We start from the raw sequence: 23,975 nt of genomic DNA, 5'->3' as shown, positions 1-23,975 counted from the left end.
CGGCCCTGATAGCCCGACGGCAGCAGCGGTTCTGGATGACCAACTTAAACGGGTCAACGACCTTTTCTACAGTAAGCTATAATTTTTAAATTAATACCAAACTAGATGAGATAAATTATGTCACGAGACAGAAAGAGCGAGACACTAATAATTACATATTAGACAAAGATGAATATCTATCTCGCCGTCGGTTTGCTTTAGTACGAAAACTCTATAGTTGTGTCATGCTAAAAACACTCTTCTCGCTACTCGCTGGCGGTGAGAATAGTGCCGAAGACTCGTCACTATGTCTTACTATACTTTACCTATGACAAATGGCTCATCGCGACCTTTATGATCGCTACGTTTATATAAGAAATGTGTGTTCATGCAGTTCCCACCACACTCTAAGAACACACACAAATCACACAAACCCAACGATGTAGATCATTTAAGATTCAGCGGTAATGTAGATCAAGGGAATTTTGTATAATCCCGAACTGCTGTATCTAATGATTTACGCGTGCGAAGCCTTGGGTACACACTAGTTTCATATAGTATGGATTCTGAAACTTTCATTGTTACAGGCCCATTCAGACCACCCAGACCTCTGGAGCCCGACGTGGTACCCGTCAACAGCAGTTATTTGGAGAATACTACCACGTTACTGCGGCAACAGGTAACGCCAAAATGTGATTGGAGTCTTAATAGAGCTTGTGCGGAATTAATATTCATTCTGGTCTTTAATGCAGTTGAGACATTTTTGTTATTTGGCCACGATTTTCAGACCCCAAGAGGCCTAACATTGCTAGACCATATTTTCCCTTTTTCCTCGTACAAAACTGAGTTTGGTAACCAGTTGTCTACTAAGAACTTAGTGTTAACTCGGTTTTAAAGATATATTTTTTATTCTTTGAGAAAACCGACGGCATTGTTATTTTTAACCGAATTCAAAAAAAGGAGAAGGTTATCAATTCGGTTGTATTTTTTCATGTGCATTGCTTACTTACCCGGTTTTTAAATAAGAATATTTTTCCTCTGCATAGTAAAAACTCATATTTATTTTGGATGTAATCATTAGTTTTCCGAAAAAAAAAACCAAAGCCGCTTATTACTTACCTTGTCAATTTTTAATGTACCTCTGTTTTCTGTACTGTATACTATATTCTGGTGTATTATAAAGAGTCATTGCATTGTATTGTTCTAGTATTTCTCCGACATGGTGATAATCTGTGGCGCGAAAGGCTTCCCAGTCCACCGATTCATGATGGCGGCAGCTTGCGAAGCGTTCAACCGGCTACTGGCTAGTGACTGCGCACGCGGCGCTGAGTTGGCTCGAAGCTCCAGTGAGAGCAGCATGGTGAGGACTAGGGGCCGGATTATATGCGACATAAAAAAAACTTGAAATATGAAAAAAGGCAAAGATAGGAAAAAAAGAGAAAAAAAACCATTTATTCATGATAGCGACAACTATATAAGTGACACGACGAACGACGAATATGCATGAAATGAAACCAGACAAAATATCATCATCATCATCATATCAGCCGTAGAACGTCCACTGTTGGACATAGGCCTCCCCCATAGACCTCCAGTTGCTTCGGTTCGAAGCGGCCTATCCAAAGTGAATCTGAAGCTTTCACTATCTAGGTCATCCCTCCATCTCGTTGGTGGACGGCCTATGCTGCGTTTGCTGATCCGCGGTCAAAATATGCAAAGGAATAATTAAGTATTTATGTTTTTTTTATTCTAGTATTTATTTATGGGATACTGTTCAAAAGCTCAGTAACTAAAATTGCGCCTTCGATCACTCAAAATATTATTGTGCCATCAGCCAAATATGTGGTCTACCACCCTAAAGTCACGTTTGCATTTCATAAAACAATAATGCCAATAGACATGTCTGTCAACTTGAAAGTTCGACTTTAGCGACATATTCATTTGATAGGAACTTGTTTAAAAATTGGTAGACCACTTGTTTGGCTGATGGTGCGTGAAAAAAGACCGTTCTACATCCACTGAGGCAACTAAGCAGTGGTTCATTATTCAAGAGATGGTAGAAGATTCTGTTACAGTTTCCAAGTTATCTAGCAGAAGTACAAGACGTCTGGCACCCACGCTATGTAAGCAAATATAGTGAACATGTTAGCAAATAGTCGGCGGAATGTAAGATTGATGGACGGTAAACAATAAAAAAACAAATAGACTGGATAGGGGCTTTAATGTTTGAGTTTTCATTAACATTTCCAGGTAAGCAGTATGGGTGAAGCGACGACAGGCGACTTTAACGAGGACACAGAGTATCTCATCCGACAGGACCAGGCGAAGCAAATGAGGTAACAACTGCTCTTATTAAAACGCATTAAACCAACTTAGACCAGTTGAAAAGCCGCCGACATTGTCATTTTAAAACTTAAAACCACCGAAAATAAACTCGCTTTCACGTAAAAAACCGCAGCGAAATCGGCCCATATGTTTGAGAGCTACACAATGCTACTAACATTGGAGTCAAACTTAGAACACGCCTCTTTTTGTCGTGGGGTTAAAAATATTTTGCTTATTTATTACAGTCTTTCAATTAACTAGCTTTTAATGATCCAACCGGATTGAACAGAAATTTATATTGATTTTTGTTTAGAGTGTGGGATCAAATAAAGAGGCGGTCCTCGTGCCAGATCCTACCACTGAGCGACAGCTGTAAAAACCACCAGATCTGTATAGAGAGGTCAACCACCCGGCTATCAACTCGATAAGGGTTGTTAAGGTAAGACTAGGTCCTTTACTTGTATAATATAGTGATGTCTACAAGAAGAAATCTGCCAAGAAAAAGTGTATTGAAAGGTGATTTCATAGATGTAACCTTTAAAAGCAAAAAAAAAACCGAGAATTTAATCTAACTTATGACTGGGCTAAAAACTCAAAATAAGTGACTTAAAAAGAACTATGTTTGTAAAAGTTTGTTAGGAAAAATGTATTTCGTATATTGTACGCCAAAAGTTTGAGTATTTAATTTATTTAATCAGGCGTTACTTTGCGAAGGTCCATATCAATGAACTAAAACAATTACTTTGCTCACCCTTTGCTTTTTTCTTAGGTCGCGGGTGAGCAAAGTAATTGTTTTAGTTCGTTTGAAGTATTTGTTCCAGCCTGGTTATTAATAACGTACATGCTTCGAAACTAATTATATATTCCTATTTGGTAACTCATTAATATTTACATTTGTCTATAGTGCGACAAAATTCAACACGCGACTTCGCAAACTCAAACGATAGTGACTATGAGCAAGCTTATATCGCAGGCCGTGATGCAAGAAGTTATCAATTTCATCTACACAGGAACTTTGGACAGCGCAGCTTTTAAACAACAGGTACCTTTGTGAACACCTTTTTTCTGTTTCAAAGTATTTTTGTCGCTTAAGCTTCAATTTCTATATATTTATAACAGTAAACTAATTTTTTGTCCAAACTTTCAGCTCAGCGACACGATTTGCTTAAGCCCTTTCTATCTCTATTATTGTTATTAAAAATAAATTATAATTATAAAATTAATAACACAATAATTATATCGTTAACACTGTGTTCTGCAGTCCGCTGCAATTGGATTATTACTGGTAAATTTTTATTTTAATAAATAACGCATAATTCATATTAATTTCCATTTAAACATTTTGTGTAATCATTTTTACAAATGTTCATATTACAATTATTTACTTGTACCTACTTTACTTCTGCTTACTTAAGTTAATAATCTCTTAGCTAATTTTATTTATTTTTACTAAATAATGTTTGCCTTTTCACACGTAAATAGAAAAATAAAACAGTTATTTAATATCTGTCCATTATATCTATTTACTAGTCTCTATGAGCAGTAGATATCGCTAGTATTTTGAAATGGGTGAAGTATGATATTATTTTTTACGTTTTCAACCCCATCGTTTACGTTTTCAATGGCTCTGCTAATTTGAAAAAATACAAAGAACACAATCTGCAAAAATGTTCGTTTAATTATCGAACCTGGTCACAAAATTTTAAGAGAATCGGTTGAGAGAATGCGATCTATTGAAAAGACCAGCCAGACATCCGTCGGGCGTCCATTGGACATACCTACGAAAGCATTTTTACCCAAGCCGTAGTAGTTGTCGATTCGCACTCGCTTAATCAATGAGGGCTATCGTTTTTTGTCTCACTAGATGGCGCACTATTGCGTGAGGTTTTTAAGTATGGCTTTCAAAGTCTGTTATTACGGGCGTGAAAACAAAGTTTAGATTAAAATCATATTTAATACACCTTAAAACCGTACCATAAAAATATCGAGCATGCCACAGTGTTGCATAGTCCCCGTTTTGTTCGGAAAAAAGGGAGGACAATGGTTTCCGAAAGACAAAACTGTCTCAAAACACAGACATTAATTGCCCCGAAACGCATATTTGCCATAATTAATTTCAGGTATTGCAAAATATTCACAAAATTATTGTATTTATAAATAAACCCGCCTTGCTCACCCAAAAACTATGAGATTTGACATTTCGGAGACCTCGCGCTACACTAGCGCCTCTAGCGGCGAATTCATACGCGATAGCCCTCATTACATTACCATAACGTGAGTGTCAAGCTACAGTTTATAGCAGTCAAATATAGTAAGTGGATTTATCTAAATTCGCTGGATCGAAATCCAGATTATTATTAGGGTCGGTAACTGGTTACCAATTAGGAAAAAGATTTCTCGGTGAATAATTAGGCTTAGGAAAGAAATTAACTATTCTTTTTACATAAAGTAAATTGAATTCACAGCTGCTTATATTATCGGTCAAGGCCTATATATGTATGAAAGAATGTTTATTCTAGAGCTTGGATGCATTAAAAATATTTATCTGTTTATGTACATTACAATACAATACAATACAAAGACTCTTTATTGTACACAGACATAGTTAGCGATACAGAAAACAAATTATTAAAATTACAAGGTGAGCAATAGGCGGCTTATCGCTTAAGAGCGATCTCTTCCAGGCAACCTTTTTTACAGAAAGAAGGAAGGACTAGTTTACAACAGGTGGTGCATCAAAAGTAGATCAGAAAACAACACATATGTTTATACATTACACAATGTTAACATTACATAATGTTTATTCGTGATCTAGTCTAGTACTAACCCATTGTTTGTTTAGTTTGGGACTAGGTCAATTGGTATCAATTTTCCCGTGATATTAATATTGCTTATACTTATGTATGAGTTATCTTTGGGATATGAAATGTTTGATAACTTCAATTTTTTTTATTCATATTAGGAAACCAGGTAACTCGCAGTGAAAAAATCGTATTTAAATACATTTTTATGTCCTTTAAAAAACACGTGCACGTTTTAATATGTTTTACTTATTTATTTGTTTTTCAGCAACTTTTGATAGCTAAATATGTGTTTTACTTGTTCATTCTGCCAGACAATTTTGCGTTGTGTAATTTTATATTTAGAATTCTGTATAATTTAACTTCCTAGCTTTAGCGATTTTGCCGTTCCATTTTGTAAGAGCCCTGCCTCACCGGGACGCCATGGCGACATCGCCGGCGACGCAAGCACTCTACTCTTCACTCAGTTCGACGACGTCGTTAACAAAGGACTTAGAGGGAATTGCGCTTAATTTATTATGTCCGGTTGGCGAACTCAGTGGGTGAGGTGTAGCATTATGTGTTAACATTTGAATGGCGACGTTGCCAGGCTTCCAGAGTATCCAGCCGCCACGTGGGAGCCGTAAATCGTGGCTACGTTTCCAAATTGGCGACAAAGCGTCGCCATGAGTGACAACCGATACATTTATATAATGAATTGTTTGGATACGTAGCCGGTGACGTCACCATGGTGTCTCAGTGAGCCAGGGCTCTTGAAACATTTTAATAATGCACATTTTCTTAACTAGTTAAGGTAAGCTAAGTATAGAAGCTATTTCACCATACGAGGAATCGAATATTTATTTATTATTTTCGGGGACGTTCTGAAAAAAGGTCGGGTCAGGAGTACTTACTCTAAACCGACGTGCATGCATGAAAAGATTGATGAATGTAGAGGAAGCGAGAGTTGTATGCCAGAATCGTAGTAAGTGGAAGAATGTAGTCTCTGCCTACCCCGTTGGGAAAGAGACGTGATTTTATGTATATATGTATGTATGTGTATTTATTATTTTGCCGCTCAAGATATGTATAATAGATTAAATCCTGTGTGAATGAAAGAGATTCATACATTGGTATTTTGATCGGTGACTGTTCGTTCATACATAGGTACGGCTTTCTAGCTGTTTCAAGCATTTTAATCGTCTAATGGGGTAGTTGCCTTCATAAAAAAATCTATTTAATACTTTCACACCTAACCGCCAGTTAACACTAATCAATGGATGGTGAAACATCCCCTAAAAACATTTTTGCTACTCGCCTGCGGTGTGGTAAGTAGCTAGTGCCTCTAGTTTGGAAAATGTATCCAGTTTATGAAAGCGTCAACTGTACCGAACAATGGAACATCACTACAAGTTACGTACATCCCTAGAGCGTGGGGTGGCCGTTTTGACGTTTCGTTTCGGCGCGAAAAGCGAGAGAATGCAAGAATATAAATGAATCAGATCAGATCATTTCAGTAGCTACGGATAAAAAAATAATAATACAAGGTTGTAGGGTAAATGAGTCTTTATTGCCCTCGTAATAATGCCTTTACTAATGGTGTTTCTTTGTATAGGAGATACGCCAAGCAGCCGAACTGCTCGGTTTCCATGAGCTAACCAAGCTCAGCCAGTTCATCTTGGACCAGCATTTGCTGTTCGATAAAGTCTTCATGCAGCAGTTTCACACGGTAAGTTATACAAGCTGTTGCGTAGCCGAGTTTCATAAAGGGTCACGTGAGTGTTTTGAGGCCTAATTACATACAGTTGCATACAATATTTTATCTTTCTCACACATTGAGATTTAATCTGTTAAATAAAAGATCAAAGTTAGAAAAGTAAGAAATAGTTTATTTTAGGTATTTTCATATATTCCACGTCCCGAAACTGCACATTGTAGAGTTGCTGTCTCCGACAGGCACCCATGATACCGGAAATAAGTGCAATCTGGAACAAATTAAGTTAAAAAATTATGAATATAAATAAAAACCAAGAACAACAAACTCTAAAAGACTTTCACTTTAAATAACTATAAAATCTTATATTTATACGTACATACCTTCGTTAAAAGATGTGCGCGTCACGAGCTTCATTCATAAATTTATTCAATTGTTCAGGTGAAAACGTCTTGGCTTTTTTCCCTTTAAATCCTTGCGATTCCTTTTCAAAAACGCTATTTATTTGCGCGGTTTAATGGACTGTATCAAGGTTGGCCTAAAACACTCTGTAGTTTTACCTATAAAGGCGGATGGAAATAATTTAATTGAAAAGCTGGTATTCACTCACCCTTAACTCCAGAAGCACTTGATGATGCTATTGCTGCGGTCTTGTATAGCTCTAAATCTTCCGGTGGTTTTTTAAAATAATTAAATAATGCTGCGAAAATACATGGAGCGAAGCGCTGCTGTCGTAGTTGACAGACGACTCTTTTCTTTTCTTTTTTTACTCTATATGATAGAGCAGGACGTGCGCGGAGGTTGGATGGATGGCGAAATACTTCCCATTTCAAATCAAAATACTCCATCCAACTTTATAGGCTCAAACACTATTAGTTTTGAATATTTTGATATATCGACTTCGTTATATTGCTTGATGTACTGTTTAGCATTGAATATTTAGACCACAATGAGGAACACTTAAACTTGTCAGACAATTCCTGAAAATAGGCCAATAGCACGTTTTCCGAAAACGAAGTAGCCTTTTTTTGCATTTTCCATGCCATAAAATCTTGATAGCATTTATCGTATAATTTTCTGGACTTTGCTGGTAATCAAATTATTGAAATTATGAGTCATTTCCTTCGCCGCATCTAAAATATCGGGCGGAGTCAAATGTTTTTCGCATTCACTGATATCAGACATTTTTAAGTAAGAACAAAATTTCCCACAAAAGTTATTTTTGTACATTTTTCAGCCTCTTCCGCAGCGGCTTCGCGAAATGTACGTAGAACGGAGTCTGTTCGCTGACGTGACGTTTGACCTGGATGATGGCATACATCTGGCCCACAGGGCCATATTGATGGCCCGCTGTGACCCCATGAAGGCCATGTTTCCAGGGCCATTTCCGAGAAAGCACCTCCAGAATGGTAAGTAATAGCGGAGCAGTAAGGTTGAGTTTCCACTAGAGATGTGAGAGGATGTGTACTTAAGATATTTGGCATATGTTTTAATTACCAAGATATAATTGTGACATTTGTATCTGTGTGCATAGCGAAGTACTGCCGTAAACGATAGGTAACAGTTTACTAAAGTATTTCGCTATAAACAACATTTTTTACCAGTTTAAAGCTATTTTATGAAAGTTTATGCAAGGCACGAGAATAAATTAATGTCTCGTTGTGAACCAAATCTTACTCTAGAACCCAAGTATATATTCGAATTTGCACTGTACATAATATTTTGTAAATTATGTAAAAGATAAATAAGAAAGGATAATCACACAAAAAATACGCTTATATAATATTATTGATTTTATTATGCACAACCCGATGGGTAATTTTTAAGTAAGGTACCTACTGCATAATTATTTGCAAATTTATACACATTCCAGTTTTATACTTTTGAATTTAATTCCACTCCATTTTGATGAAAAAACCCATTCCCAATGAATCGCCCACACCATACAGATATTAATTGTGACCAGCCTAATTTTGTTTCTAGAAATAAGGAAGTTCTAGAAATAATAAGTCGAAAACTTTGCTTATTGTTACTTTGCCTCTAAGTCAGAAATGAGTCTAATTTCCATACTTTATACCATTTTACCCTTATTAATTTTGATCCATTTCGTTTGCAGCAATAATTTAATTATAATCGAGAACTTGTATAGCTATTTTATACGACTTCGTCCGCGTTATCCATTTAAGATCTTTGCCGCCCATTTTAATTAAGGGGGAATTTTATATTTCACCCACATTTTTCATTGTAATCAGAACTTAATTGTACATACTTCTAAGTCCGAAATGGTAAAATTTACTACAGGTACTTACACTATAAACATTTTATCCATTGCACCTACACAGATAACTTTTAATTCTAATCGAGAACTTGTATACCTATTTTCATACTTCTAAGTCCAGAAATGAGAAAAATCCATATAAACTTCACCCCCCTATTTCACCCCCTTAGGGAATGAATTTCTAGAAATCCTTTCTTATGCTCACTTACATCATAAGAAGAACCCTATACCAAATTTCAAGTTTCTAGGCCCAGCGGTTTGGGCTGTGCGTTGATCTATAAGTCAGTCAGTCAGTCAGTCAGTTAGTTTCTTCTTTTATATCTATAGATTTAGGTTATCTATGGCCATATTTTCGAGCAGTGTCGTAAACAGAAAGTTACCAAATCGCTTCTAATGTTAATTTGTAAATATTACTTATATACATGGGCTAATTTCTTAAATAAATCCTAATTGATCCTTCAGTTAGATAATTGAAAAATATTGGACTATTTGACCCTGAACCTGAAGGGTAACTGACCCAAGGGTCAAAGAGATCTCAATAGATTAACTCTGACCTGGTTTTATTATAGCTTTGAGAATATGGCTCTTTGCCATGTGGTTGGTGTTAATTATCGATCACGTTTTATGTTTTCATTGGACCCTGCTTTATGTGGTTGTCATATGGGCCGAAGTAACCCTCCAATGGGTCAAAGTACCCCGACCTTACGGTATTGTGTTCATCTTCTAGATATCGTTTCCTGGCGTGAAAATGTACGCGTTCCACATCCTACTGTGCTATATATACTCGGACAAGATCCCCGTGGTGGAGCCGACGAGGTGTCTGGAGCTGTTGGAGCTGGCTAACCGGCTGTGCATGAACCGGCTCGTCAACCTCGTCGAAGCCAGGGTCATCGATCAGTTGCAGCATCAGGACAGGTCTGTGGAATTTTAAACAACAAATAAGTATTTGTTAGAAAAAAAATATTTAATGCAAGGTTTTTTTGCTGACTTTTTTGTTGACGGTCCTTGCATTGTCGCCCTAACTACATTTGCGTACCACAAATCGATAATATTAACCGTTGAAGAATTGCATCCTGTGGAGGTGATCCTGGCTGAAATTTCACTATCAATAATGGTATTACCAATAAAGGTGTATGAGTATTGGGAGGGTGCGAAGTACTAGGCACCTAGGGTGATGAAATCTATCGCAGCGCTCATGGTGGCCAAAAGTAGAAATAGTTCTGGCTCTGTCATCTGTCATACTCATATGAATCTGTCATTAACAAAGCAATTTGTATAGACTTTAACTACCTTATTTTAGTAATAGATGTTTGTGTTATGATGCGAGCTTGAATTATTTAACACTGTCCCTGTTTTGTTCTTAATTCCTCTACATCTCGGACATGTCCAGCAACAATTTTCCTTATGAAACGGTTTGTGGTTGAAATTTTATATTGAGTGATACTCACAAAACCGGTCTTCAAAATGATACTCATTTTGATCTGGAAACGATATTTAATTTATTACTAGCGATATAAGAACAATTATATAATTTTACTTTTATTCAAAGAAACCAATAAGATAGCTTTATCTTTTCGTTTTACAGTAAAAGTACAACTAACATGAAGTAAACAAACCCTGACATAACGAAAATAAAACACAATTTTTGAATAAATTTTACTTACATCTTTTAATTTAAATGACCAAAAATGAATTCACAACCTTTTGTCCACCCAAATCACGGTATCACAGTAATTTTGTATTTTAAATTAATACGTTATAGGTTTGATTTTTGTCACAATGTCGCGATGAAATTTCAAAACGTCAGAGCATCAGAGCCATAAAAGTTGCGGACGCTAGATGGCGCTGATGTCGTGCACAGAGCCAATAAGTATTTGACGCACTGCATTAATAATGTCTTTTTTTCACAGATTATGTGGCGAAGACGACGAAGTAGTCGAGATAGTTCTCGCATTGTTGGAGCCTGTAAAGGATATGTTGAATATTCATTCAGGATTCTAGCTTTAGCCAGCACAAATCACAGGAGGTTGAAAATAGCCTGATTCGAGACAAATATGGTATAGTCTTTGTTTTTCGACTTGGCGGGAGTACTGCCAACTAATTATCTGGACAACTGCAGCCTCAGCATAGCAAGCAAAAATCGAAAACATTTTTTAGTTCCCATATGTATTTGGTAGATCTTTTAATTGTTCTTGTAATGATGGTCTTTCCAAAGCCTGGTAGTCCAAAAAATGACGTGTAAAAGTGCCCAATGCAGTATTTACTGAATAAATGATTTGAATTTGAATAGGACGTAAGCTATTTTTCATATATTTCGCACGGAGTCGCGGGCAACAGCTAGTATACAATAAAAATTTTGTTATCGTATTTTTATTTTTGCTATAATATGCGTTAAATTTTAGTTTCAAAAGTCTAGACAGGGTACTCTCTATTCAAAATCCAGAAACAGTAAAAATAAGTAATTGACAAACATTACATAAATAATGACATACTTATGCTTATTTCAAAATGGAAAATGTGGTTTTTAATACTTATTAAATTTCGATAAAGTCCTGAACAAAACTTCTAAATGCTACCTTGTTTGAGTACCTTTAAAGTTAGTTTTTATTTTTAGAGACTTTCAAGATTGGAAAGAAACTCTTTTTATTTTAAAACCAAATTTTTCATATTTAAGTTCTGGTGTTTTTTAAAGGAAAGGGTGGGTAGGGTTATTGATTTGGGTAACCCTGATCTAATGGATCGGAATTTATGACGTGTGCCTCGAATGCACATACTTGTGGCTTATAATAGACATTATGATCATAGTAAAAGAGAACAAGTATGCACACTCTGACCCTTTAGGAGACTTAACTGCCTACTTCGGCGCGGACGCTTAGGGTTGTGGATGTCTATTAGATTAAATAATTACCTACCGGAAAATAATTTTAGTATGAAAGTTAAGTTGAAATTGTCTAATATCTGTGTCTAGAGAAACCAGATTATTTGCCGCTCTATTATTATTATTATACTAAATTTAAAAATATTATTTATAAATTCGCCGAAGTGGTGATGGCGACTGTGTACATACTACTCATGTTTCCTACACATAATACTATAACTATATTGTTTATAGGTAGGTAGGTATCTAATATTATTTATACGAAACTATCACACTACACTTATATACTACTAATTTACAACTATACCTAATACAAAAAATACGTAAGTATGAGTACGCGAACGTAAAAGGTGATCATCTCGCGAAGCGAGGGCAAGACGAACGAGTTAAAATCGAAACGTACGTCACCGACGGCAGCGCAGCCTTGACTAAAGAAAACTTAATCCTTCTTAAATTTTCAGTGTGACATTTAAGCCGCGCGATGTACTTTTGTGCGTAGTGAACCTACTTGTTCTCTTTTACTATGTTATGATTCTCAGTACTCAGAACTCCTTCAGTACTCATTCATTAGTACTCTCAATTTTGAAGATAGGAAACTTTACTATTTATTTATTTATCCTTTATTATTTATTTCCTTTCACCTCTCTTTCCCAGTTGCACAACGCACACAACTTAGCGGACTGGTGCGTGTGGCGTCTGTGCGGTGCGTATGACCGCGTGTGCCGCGCACGCGCACTACGGCACATCGGGCCTGCGTCCAGAGACTATTTGTGTGAGAACCGGTGGCCACCCGTATGGTAAGTTTTTGTTTTCAGTATCGAACTTCAGAATGGGTGGAAACATCTTTTTCTACAGTTACAGTACCCGGCCATAAAGGTTGCACTTCGGTCTTTGGGAAGAGACTCGGCTAATTTCGGCTTCGTAGAGCGTTGTCACACACTACTTATGTGTCGTTTGCAATAGAGTACGGACGCATTTAGATGAAAATATATAATAAAGAGTTGTTGAAAACCCCCAAAACATTAAATTGTACGATGGCACTTTTAGGAAAAAGAGAGAACTATCCTTTTTCTAGTAGGTGCAACAGCTCTCTATAGATATCCGAAGTTTACATGTCATTAATTTGACGTAAACTAATTAAGTCCTTCTGCTACCTTTCCGAGCGTTTCAGCTACTTGGCTGCTGGCAGTCAGTATCGGTTACGATCGAGTACCAATCTCCGATTAGCCTGTCCTTCTACCTCTTCCAAAACATACTCTAAGGGGCTGTTTCACCATCCATTGATTAATTTTATTTGACGGATAAATGTGATGCCGTCTCCGTCTATTCGAACAAAACAAACAGAGATTGATTTATTTATCCGTAATAAATTTAATTATATATAAAAGACTGTATAGTAGCTTCCACATTTTTTTTAACTCTTAAACTCACTCTTTGTCGGACCCTAACTGATTACTTCTCTCATCTACTTTATAGGGATAAGTCCGCCTTTGTACAAGTATCTCAAAGTTTCAATAAAGAGTTTACATACATAAGTCCATAAAGGTGCAGTATTTATTTGATATAAAACATCACTTAATAAATACGAGGAGTGATCAGCCAATTGCCTTTTTCCGAAGACCGATGTGCAATCTTTATCGCCAGGTAGCTTTTGTAGGCTCTATAAGAGGAGCGTGAATGGGAACGTTAGAAGAGGAAGGCCTAGCCTAGACGAACGTACCACGATCAAATCGAGGAAATCCTAAAGAAAGGTCGGGTCAGGAGTAATCTAAACCGACGTGCATGCATGAAAAGATTGATGAAGCGAGAGTTGTACGCCAGGATCGTAGCAAGTGGAAGGACGTAGTCTGCCTACCCCGTTGGGAAAGAGGCGTGATTTTATATATCATCGTCCCCGTCCCCGTAGAGCGAAAAGTCACCAAGTCCCAAAACCTCGAAATTGACTGTTTTAATTCCATCGATATTGCATTTTTTTTCTGTCCAATTTCCAAGTCCGATTTCAGTCTTATTGCCATTTCAATAGGAGTCATAGATCCAATTTTAAAAAGTTAGTAAAATCATTAACTACTTTGTTCTTTTGGAACATGAATTGAAGTGAGAATTAATTAAGTTTACTCAATGAATTTATACTGAAAAAAATGTAGCCTAAAAATGTAAAGTGGTTAGTTTAAGTCATTTTAGTTATCTTTTGCCATATCCAGTTATGTCTATCACCGAGCACTATTTTATTCCCAAAGTTCACTAAAACAACTTAGTTACCTAACTATTGCAAAATTTGTTACAAAATATGAAAGCAAAAATTAACTAAGTATTTTTGTTGAGTATAATATCATGCGAATAGTCACTAACTCTAGTCGAAAAATACTGGCAAGAACTAAAAAGTCACAGACCGAACGTGTTAAATGTTTCAGGTATGTGAAAGAATACGACTACTATCAGAAGTGCGTGTCGGAGCAGTTGAAGGCGCAGAAAGACATTAGACTGACGGGTTCAGTGCAAGCCAGCCAGCACACTGGCTGCTTATGCTTTACTGGTACGTCGAATGCTCGTAATATTATTTTAACAAGCTTTTATTTAACTGGCAATATACCTATGGTCACCTTAGTTCTACTGCAGATATCATCATTTCTAATTCTATCCCGCAGAGAAACCCCGAGCATAGCCCTCTGAGTGACTTTGAGTTTTCTCATGAGGCCCATCGTTAGCGCCCACGTCTCAGATCCGTATGTCATCACTGGCAACACACACTGGTCAAAGACTTAACTTAAACTAAGACAAAGACTTAGACTAAGGTTACCGACATAGCCCGAAGAATTGCGAAACTAAAGTGGCAGTGGGCGGGGCACATTGCTCGCAGGACTGATGGCCGATGGGGCCAGAAGGTTCTCGAATGGCGTCCGCGGACCGGGAGACGAGCTGTCGGTAGGCCTCCAACAAGATGGAGCGACGACTTGGTTATGATCGCGGTGGATGCGGAAAGCACAAGACCGGTCTGAGTGGAGAGCCTTGGGGGAGGCCTATGTCCAGCAGTGGACGTCTTTCGGCTGACATGATGATGATGATGATGTACCTATGGTCCTATGGTCAAGGAAACTGAATCACGTACCAGGGTGGAACATTTGTGCTACTGATGTCATGTTGACATATCATACATCTGCCGAAGAAATCATAGTGAAATTGGTTATGAAAAGGTCCGACCCTGGTACCATCAGCAAAATAAGTGGCCTATCAATTTTTGAACAAGTTTCTATCAAATAAATATAAAAATAATAATAAATATCATGGGACACTTGACACCAATTGACCTAGTCCCAAACTAAGCAAAGCTTGTACTATGGATACTAGGCAACGGATAAACATACTTACATAGATAAATACATACAAATATGTTGCTAAAGTCGCACTTTCAAGTTGACAGACTCGTCTATTGGCATTATTGTTTTATGACATGCAAACGATTATCAACTTTAGGGTGGTAGACCACATATTTGCTGACGGTACGCGATTAAGTTACCATGACTATGTATGTATGTGCGGGTCAAATCTTGCAAGTTGAATTTGGCCCACTTCCAGTGGTCGGATTGACTTGAAATTTGACATACTTACCTAGGTAAATCTAGTGACAATACAATAATCCGGTAGTGACTTCCTAGCTGTTCCTACCAGGATCGTCTCCGCAGATCGGAACTCCTCAACAGTTAATGGCATTGACTTGAAATTTGGTACTGAAATGTAATAACTATGATACAGCTATTTTTTACAAGAGAGTGCTCCTTATGCAGATTTCAATTTAAGGGTGGCAAAGATTTTGCGCGTCATAAGTCAATCGGTACGAAATTCCACAACCGAATAGCCTGGACAGTACAAGAATAGACATATATTTCAAGTACAGTCAGCAAAAAAGCTTGTATTAAAATGTTTTTTTAACAAAAACTTATCTCCCATAGGTAAAGTGCGTCGTGAGAGCGACGGGGCGACTCCGGACGCGACGAGCGCCCTATGCCGTAGCGAGGCGCCTCCGCCGCCGCACCCGCCGCTCTGACCCAAGCCGTGTTGGAGGTGAGACAATCATCATCATCATCATCATACCCCGCGGGGTTTTAGGTGCGGGTGCGGGAATGATTTCAGAAAGAGTAAAGATAAACAGATAGGTTAATCTGGAAAAACGTTATTTACTCTCTTTTCTCTTTTTTCTTTGTACCTACTGTTTCGGTAAATTTAAAATCTTCGGTCCACGGTTCGATCGGTTCGGTTTGATTCGGAGTATTGTATGGATGTATCCGTTTTGTTACGAATATTATTAAGAAAAATTCGTAACAACTACCTCCCAAATTCGAGAATCAAACCGTCATTAACTAAAATTTGTCACCGCTCAAAAATGACACTGTAAAATTTTAATGCACAGTTTAGTTTTACGGGCTGACATAATTTCGTTTAGTGAAGAGTTTTTTCTCAAGCTCAGGGTAAAACGGTAAATAGAAATGCCCATTTGGTAGAATTTCGCATTTATAATAATAGTGGGATTATTAATTAAGTTTGTTTCTCTACAGAGACCTCCGCTACGCTGTCGTGTTGCCGATTTCAATGTGCTTCGTGGCAACCATAGTGACTGTTATCGTACTTTTCCAACTCGACGCCTAATTTTAATAAACATGACACGCGTTAGTTCTAATTGTACTAAATCACTATAGCGACACTGACTGCGATTATTATGTCACCATTTAGGTTAACACTGCACGGGAATTAAGGTTAAATAGGTGAGTGCACGCGAGGACTTTTCCATATTTTCTACATTTTTTTTACTAATGTACCTCTATACATCTTTTCCAGCGTAAACTTTGATATCACGCAGTTTACTGACATGAAATGTATATTTTATGAAAATTTTATTTTTTGTCAGATTATTTCAAAGGTATTTGTTAAAATGTCAGATAGTTAAAACAAATGATTTATTTATTGAATCAGGCGTTACTTTGCGGAGGTCCATGTGAATGAACTAAAACAATAACTTTGAGGAAAAATATAGGTGGTTACTTAAGGAGTTACAGTGACAAATTAAAACGTTTGTTAGTCTAACATCTGGTAGCATGCATGCATGAACACGCATATCTTTCATAAATGTAGCTATCATAATAACTTTATTCACCCATAAAGTTATTGTTTTGTTTCATTTAAATGAAGTAATGAAGAATTTTTTTTTTCTAAAATGCGTGTAAAGTTTACGTTGACAATATCGCGAGTTTTAGTTTTCGTATTACAATGTACTCCTCATTCAATCTGACACAATGTCAACAAACAGATTTCGTGTTATTTAATGTTGATCTAATTAGTATAAAAATATAATTATTCACTAGATGTTTAATTTGTACTCCTTTTGATAGATACTCATAATCACTCTTTTATTGGTAATATGATTACCATATATATATAGATATGTAGGTTTTAAGTGACTTTCTATTAGTGTCTATATTTTTGTGGTTAAATTTTAAACTTACATTCATTGTTGATAATTTGTCAGATTTTAATGACGAGTTGTTACAGTATTTATGATCCAGTTTTCATTTGTTCTGAATAAATATCACAAAATTATTGAATTATTAAAAATGGGATCGCTTTAGGTTAAGAATCATCGTCATCGAAAATCGATCATTAATGTGTGATTATTATCTTTAGGCTAGTTCTGCCTGCCTTGGTAGTTAAAAGTTCACGTCTTGTATTATACTGAGAAAAGGTAAGATGAGAAAAATGCACCGTATGGTCAAGAAATTTGAAATGAATTTTGATTGTTTAGAACAAGACTTGATTCAGTAATATTAAGAATATGTCGCTGCTTAAATACAAAAGGGCCACAATTATTTTTTTTTATTGTAATAGTTGCACGTTAAATAGCATTTAAAATGCAATTATTGCGATTGAAAAAAAAATTTTTTTTATTTGTGGCCCTTTTTTATTTTAGCAACAATGTATTTAATGTTTGTTTTTAATTACTTATTTTGTGATAATACTTTTTACCTGTGCTATTTTGTTCTTTAAAATGCAAGTGCAAGCATTTGAATAGTGGGTACCTAACTTTTTTTCTCAATATTAAGTTAAATTTTATGTTATTTTACTATCTTCTGATTCAGAATTTATATTTAGATTTCAGTACGTCTGCGGTCGGAATATAGGTTTTCCTTGGTGCTTTTTTGGTAGAGGTAAAAGTTAAACTAAGGAATTTGACGTTCAAGGAGACGACTTGGATGTGATAATTAATTTAAAATTATTAACAATACTGAGTATGTACGTATTTATTCCTAGTTGGGCTGTTATAGCGGGAATTGACCAAATTTATGAAGACAGAACGACAAAAAGTACTATAAAACTGAACACAAAACTCATACAAAAATTACACAATTGTCATATACGTCCAAAATCGGACAAATACGAAGGAAGTAACGCCTTCTTTTGATTTGTACTCTTTATTGATGGCCTGCCTGCCTGTGCCGGTGACTAGTATTTAAAGTAATGAGGGAAGCATTTGCTCATAAAGATCTGCTGTCCTAAGTATTAAAAATGTGACGGATATGAAGATACCTCTTTGACGATCTGTACTTAGTAGCTCTGTGAAAGACCCGCTAGGTGTAGGTACAATATTTATTATTATTTGAATACTCTTTAATATTTTACGAGGTTCTGAAATTTACGTAGGTACTTATGAAATAGACACCTTGGTTGCATTTTTTTATCCATTTTTTTACTGTTACATTTTCATTGTGATATGTTTTTATGGCTCAGAGTTCGGGGCCTGACAAGTTGTACAGTCGTCTGGTAAATTAATATAATTATAATGCTTCAAATACAACGGTCCCATCTCCTAAATTTTACCTTTATCGAGTAATATGGCCAACAAAGTGTTACAAATGGGTGCTAATAAAAAAATGCAGCTGATAATATTTCATACAGATTTGTAGAGTAACAAGCCGCATTTTTTTTTTATCGGCAATTCATTGTGACACCACTTATTGGCCATAGTCTTCGATACCGTTAATGTGCAATATTATAATTTACAGTATTATTTGTAGTACATATAAAACTGCACTTGTAGATATAGGCTAAAGAATAGAAGTAAAGTAACCATAGACAAGGGATTTAATATAGCAAGAGAACGCCATCAGTTAGCTTAAGAAAGGAATAGATGGATTCAAATGAATATTTATAGTCGGCCATTTTATTCACAGTAGAGACATTATTTAACCGTATATTTTTATACATTCGTAGTTGTAAGATTTTAACTAATTATTGAAATAAGTTATTATAATATGGGTGGCATGCTAGACTTTACTTCGTGTCGAGCTTTTTTTTGACTCGTTCACATTATACTAGAGCGAATGAGTTACAATATCGATAAATGCTAGCATGCTACCTTTGGGGCCGATTTACGAACCTATCTGTTTAAAGTAAATCTGAAGTCTAATGTGAGATTTTTAACTTCTAAGTCATAGCTTTAAACTTCAAGCATTAAACTAACAAGCGGAAAGGACAATGACGGGTCTACGAGCATCTCTCACGAGAATGCATAAAATTATTGTAGGTACTACCTATGTTGGAAAATTAAAGTGCGTGTAAAATCTTACAAGTAAATTTTGACACATTTTCAATTTTCAGATTGACTTGAGATTTGATAATCGTCATTGATATTTGGAATTTCTGAAAAAAATTGTAAGCACTTGAAGTTGGAAAATGCAATAATGAAGTACTGTCAGCCAAAGCAATTAGTGTAAGTGACGTTTTCGATCGACTTAATGATTGAAGTTCGTGAAACGTGCCCCGTATTTAAGCATTATTAATTCTATTGTCTATATTCTTTCAAAGTATTATGGTATTGTAAATTTAGGTACTCATATAGTCTATGATGACTATGATAGGTTATATTTAACGAAAACTGTGATCAGTACGGTCAAACCACGCGTATAGGTAACCGAGTTTTTGTACAGTCGATATTTGAAGGAAAAACTGAAACTATATAGTATTGGCTTATTGTGTAAAATACTTATTATTTTTGACATAATATTTGTAGTCCGTTCCCGAATTTGATGCGCTTGGAGATAGTATGCTAGTATTATTTGTATTAAGTAAGTATATGTTTGCGACTTGACTCTTATCGACGAAGCCTATAATTATATGGAACGGAGTATAAAGGTTATGTTTTTTTTATTCTACTGGATGGCAAACGAGCAAGTGGGTCTCCTGATGGTAAGAGATCACCACCGCCCATAGACACCTGCAACACCAGGGAGATTGCAGGTGCGTTGCCAACCTAGAGGCCTAGGATGGGATAGCAGTAGTTTCACCGGCTGTCTTACTCTCCACGCCGAAACACAACAGTGCAAGCACTGCTGCTTCACGGCAGGATTAGCGAGCAACATGGTGGTAGCAATCCGGGCGGACCTGGCACAAGGTCCTACCACCTGCTTGTTTTATGAAGATTTATAGGTACAATATTATCAATACCTATCCTTATTTATGCTATGCTATCACGAACAATTAAGTATATTTGAACTAAAACCGATTACCGTGATATTCTGTAACCTTACGTCAAAAACATCTATGTATGTGCAACACATGTATGTATTTACGCAATATCCTATCCACCTACCGCTTCTACATAAATCAACATAAATATCACATGGACAAGAGGCTACGACGTTTTACAATTCACACATTTTTTAATATACGTGTCGCCGATAAAAGCTATTCACAAATGTGTATGGATGGATACGCATGTGAGCATTTCCGGCGACACTGGTTATGCTACAAACTAAAAGTTACAACATTTCGTCTTCCTTTTTTTCCGCTTTTCTATTATATCAACTGTACAAAGATGAGGTAAAAGAATAAAATGTTATGCTGTAAGTTATGAGATAGTTGGCGTTGAGGTTCAGTAGATTGTTTAGTAAAGTATAGTAAAGGCGAGTTACGGTAGCTAATTGTAAGACGCACTTTTGTAAGCTTATTCTGTTTACATTTTTCGGTTACTAAAACTATAATGTACGGACCCTCCTTTTTGGGGCAGTCTAAAAGGCGTCCACACTGATTTGACCTCTAATCCAGATAAATTTGTGCAAAAAGGCTTTTTTTGCTTGTGTTACAAATTGTGCTGGGCCGTGGTATATGGATCCCACCCTCGCAACTCTTACTACACCTTAGACTACCGACAAAAAAAATAACCTAGCCTAATAGAAGTGACGTAGTAACTAGGCTTTAGTAGTTAGAAAATCTGACTACTTACGTACGAAGCTGATGTCTCGGTTCGATTTCTACTATTAAAAAAAAGAAAGTTACCTAGTTACTAAACAGTTAGAAAATCTGATTACATTCGAACGAAGCCTGATGTCTCGGGGTCGATTTCCACTATCTTTAAAAATAGTGTAGTTAGAAAATCTGACTGCTTACGAATGAAGCTTTATATCTAGGGAAAAGGAGGTCGATTTCCACTATCTTAAGAAAAACAGCCTTTGTATTTTGTGTCATAGGTTCCTTAATCCATAGACCCGGATCTAATGTATAAGACATATAGTGGGACTGAAAAAATACTATAAACTTGACAGTCTCAACAACTTTAACTTTCTACAGTATAATTTTTAATCGGTAATAAAGTTTTCTCTCAAGATGTGTAGTGCTGGGGTGTTAAAAGATATACTTAGAGATATCGTACTGTATCCCTTTGGGTGTAGTAAATACAGAATCTGACGAAGTCGAGTGTATCCTTTAGCTTGTTGGCTGCGTGTGAGGTAATGAGGTAAAAATTAGTGCACATTTATTTGGAATAGAGTATAAACTAAACTATCAAAAAGAGTCGCTAAATTAAATAAAAATTCGCTAGTGTGGATGCCAAACGAAATTTAAACAATGTTTCCTGTAAAAACTTAAAAATAATTACATTTTCAAAAGTCTTTGACAATTTTCAGATAAAAATTAATGGTAATGCTCCAAAATATTTCCTTCTTCAAGAATGTACTTTTATTAAATCTGGCGCACAATTAAAAGTAATTGTAATGAAATGTTTTTGTCCTAATAATGGATTGTGCTAAAATCGCGTCGTAAGTAAGCCTTAAATTAGTGCTTTTAAACACAATTATAAACTTTTTAACTGTTTAAAATTTTACTTCGGCAATTACGCTATTGTGAGATAGGTAAAAATGGGTAGGTTTTTGTTTTCTAAAAGAAGACTTGCTTGATTGTGAACCGCTCGTTTTTTAAGGGCATACGTTAGCTGACGCAGTTTGCATGGAGCGGGTGGACGCCTATTAAAAATTTTACCGCACCCGCAGGCGTGCGCCCGCGCAGTGCACCCGCGCCAGCTAACGTTGACCCTTGGTCATTCCAGACACGAAAGAATTTGAAGTACAAAACGATCATAATCATTGTCATATTTTAATTATTCATGTAAAAGTGATGAAGTAGGTCTGAAAGTTTTTTTGTTTTCAGTTCTGTTACTTAAAATTTGTTGAACCACTACTACACCCTCTTCTCTCTAAATCATAAAAAAGATAGTGTTGTGTGTTCTGTTTTGGGAGTGTGTAACGTCTATGTATATACCTGTATGTATTATGCATGTAGTTCATTTCTCTTGACATGTGTTTGTTTTTTTATTACTTATTAGTGTGTACCTGGATATGTACCTATTTATAATGCACTATTTGGACTCATTTAAAATTTCATAAAAAAATACAAGCTTTTTGCTGACTCTACTTCCGTTGTCATCCAACCTACTGAAACTTGTTTAATAAAAAAGCAACAGGGTCTACGGGGTGCCACATACAAACACGTCAAGGTAGACCCTTCTCGGCAAAACATAAAACTTTCAGACCAACTAACGGAATCTAAATCTGCAAAACTTCGTAATAAATGCAAAAGAAAAGATCTGTATTTTCTTACTATATTAATACATCCCATATTTTAACCATGATCTCATTTCAGCACTCACTCGAAATCAGGGTTATATTGCTTCAATTACTAGTATGTAAAGGCTTGTAGATTTCAGTAAATCATTTAGTGTATAATAAAGTAATTATTTATCGTAACTCACGGAAAAAAATGTTTTGTTTATCGTAAACCACAGAAACGCTGTTGTTTTGTTTACTATAAAATAAAATAGCTTTAATTTATCATAGAAAACAATATTGTAAGTCTCTCTAGAAGATCCCCTTTACAATTATATTACTAAATGTTGCATATATTTTAAATTAGTTACTATATTATATTCCCATTTCCCAGCGACCACCCACATCAGGCTGTATAAATGGAAATATTGTGTTTACTTTGATAAAATATGCTACAACTATCAGTCGTGTTGTATCGGTTTCATACATTTATATGGTTGCGTTCACATTTATCTGATGCAGTGTGTCGTGACAGCTTGTGTTGTGTCGCATCACAAGCATAGAGAGAGAGACAGAGAGCATCACGACACTACACGACAGATAAAATGTGAACCGGGCTTAAATGGTTTGGCCTAGATGACTTCTTAATCAGAGGATTGTTGTTTCAAATTCAGGCTTACACTCACATGTTTAGTTTTTCGGGATTTATGTGTAAAATTACATTTGAAATTTACTTACAACATTGTGATCAAGGAAATCATTGTGAGGAAACCTGCACACACATGTAGAATTTAAATGGTGTCTGTGGAGTTCCTAATCCGCACAGGGACCGTGTGAGAACTATGGCCCAAGCCCTCTTATTCTCAGGGTCAGGGTCAGGAGGGGGGTGTACATAAGCTAAAATGATGAGAATAATGAAGCTTACATATTTTTAATAAATAGCTCAGAGTAAAAATATCCCAGAAAGATTTACTGAAATCTATAGCCAAAGCCTATCTAGATAATAGTTTAGGCATCCTAGTTACTAGAGCATAAAGTATTGTAATTGTATTTTGCCAACCTTCACTGTCAATAAATGACAATCTGCCATTTTTTACATAACCTTAGATTTTAATAAGTGTAATAAATGTATGTCAAATATTGATTGGTCTTATTTATG

At 36.0% G+C, this 23,975-nt stretch overlaps 1 pseudogene; it reads left to right on the top strand.

Annotated features, from left to right (window-relative positions):
• Window positions 1-23,956, top strand: part of LOC141442496 (rho-related BTB domain-containing protein 1-like) — a 32,424-nt pseudogene extending 8,468 nt beyond the window's left edge.
• The last annotated feature ends 19 nt before the right edge of the window (window positions 23,957-23,975 follow it).

Source organism: Choristoneura fumiferana, chromosome 25 (assembly GCF_025370935.1).
Source record: "Choristoneura fumiferana chromosome 25, NRCan_CFum_1, whole genome shotgun sequence".
Taxonomy (NCBI): Eukaryota; Metazoa; Arthropoda; class Insecta; order Lepidoptera; family Tortricidae; genus Choristoneura; species Choristoneura fumiferana.
This window is presented reverse-complemented; position numbering and strand designations above follow the sequence as displayed.